The sequence below is a fragment of the Saccostrea cucullata genome, unplaced genomic scaffold (assembly GCF_032062105.1).
Source record: "Saccostrea cucullata isolate Sc308-1 unplaced genomic scaffold, CSIRO_AGI_Scuc_v1 ctg5169, whole genome shotgun sequence".
Lineage (NCBI taxonomy): Eukaryota > Metazoa > Mollusca > Bivalvia > Ostreida > Ostreidae > Saccostrea > Saccostrea cuccullata.
Window position 1 is genome coordinate 55,001 of NW_026941340.1, and position 1,621 is coordinate 56,621.

A 1,621-nucleotide genomic window follows, 5' to 3' on the forward strand; every position below is an offset into this window, starting at 1 on the left:
CTATTCATCGGTAAAAAAAAAACCCAACTTTGAGGTGTGCTCACGTATTGACAATGTTTGCAACGTATACAACTTAGAAACATACATTATGCTACTCAATACACGTTCTATGATCAATGCACATGAGAATTAATATAGAGGTAAAACTCAAGTCCTTTTTGTACATGTATGAACTTTAAATTAACTGAGCAACAACTAATTCAGCCAGTTACATGGCAAATTTACGATTATCAAGTACTGGAGTCCTTTATTTTTTACTTGTGGGTACTCTGTCTATATGTAGTAGACCATCATGCTTTTCGGCCCATTCACTAGATTGGACCATTGTCTGCTGTGAGCACCTTTGTGCGCAATGACAACAATATCCATATAAGGTAGTTTCCTCGACCTGTGAATTAAAAGGGAACTCTTTTTAATTTTTTTTTAGGTGCACATGATGCAAAGTCCTGGATGGTGTGTAGGCTGTTTGTCAACATCTGAAACCCACATGTATTTCAGGGTAGGTACATTGTATGTTTACTAATTTTCTTTCTTGAAAGGTGCATAAGGCATATTTTGTCTGATTTTAAAGTTTTGTCTCACTATTTATTTCTTGAAATTATTTTTTATTTCATGAATTATCTGCTGAGAGTCTAATTAATTGATTAATCAAAGCTTTATAGTAACACATACTAGTGAAATTATCTTCTTATGTGAGACTTTAAGATATACAAATTGACAAAACATGGACCTGTCAAGTGATATCATTGTATTTATTTTATTTCATGTCATCCTAATTTAGGAATTGGTTCCAACTGACCTTAACAATTGGAATATTAGTATGGGAGATATAATTTCATAATAAAATTTCTTTGTAGGAAATGCTTGTCAGGAGCCAAGACGGAAAAAAAGACTGAAAATTTGCCTTTAAACACAGACATTATTCATTTCAATGGATAAGCTAGAAACATCCAAACAATATTACATTAGAATCATCAGAGACTGTCAATTTTTATCCCTCACTGTGGCAGAAACACATAAATAAACATTGAAAAGATAAATTTCTTTGTTCATTGCTTTTCTAATGATCTACGAATATTGCAAAATATTTATGCGAATTTCGCACGATTTATACATGAAAAACTGATAAATTTAAATCCGCATGTATTTCATGCGAAAATATGTTCACATGAAAATCGCATGAATTTCGCATAAATATATTATATGAGGACATTCACATGAAATTCGCATGTGATTTTTCACATGATTTTTCATGCGAAAAGCAAATCGCATGAAAATCATGCGAGCCACTTTTCCCTGTGTATGCATATAGTATTTTACATTTTGTGGTGGACATGAAATGGAAAATATAGAATACAAATGTAAAATTATACAATACAAATGATTTTTTTACAATATAAATGAAAAATATACAATGCAAATGAAAATTTATAGAATATAAATGAAAAATATACAATGCAAATGAAAAATTATACAATGCAAATGAAAAATTATACAATGCAAATTGAAAATTTATAAAATAAAAATGAAAATTATACAATACAAGAGAAAAGTATACAATACAAATGAAAAATTATACAATACAAATGGAAAATATCGAATATTGCAACCTTTGACTTGC

General features: G+C 29.6%; 1 long non-coding RNA gene across 1 annotated transcript in view; it reads left to right on the forward strand.

The window, feature by feature from the left end:
- The window catches only part of LOC134257654 (uncharacterized), a 4,399-nt gene extending 3,282 nt beyond the window's left edge, over positions 1-1,117 (forward strand). Inside the window, exons 3-4 of the long non-coding RNA XR_009989965.1 lie at positions 428-499; positions 858-1,117. This is a non-coding gene — a long non-coding RNA (uncharacterized LOC134257654). The remainder of the gene's footprint in view (positions 1-427; positions 500-857) is intronic.
- The last annotated feature ends 504 nt before the right edge of the window (positions 1,118-1,621 follow it).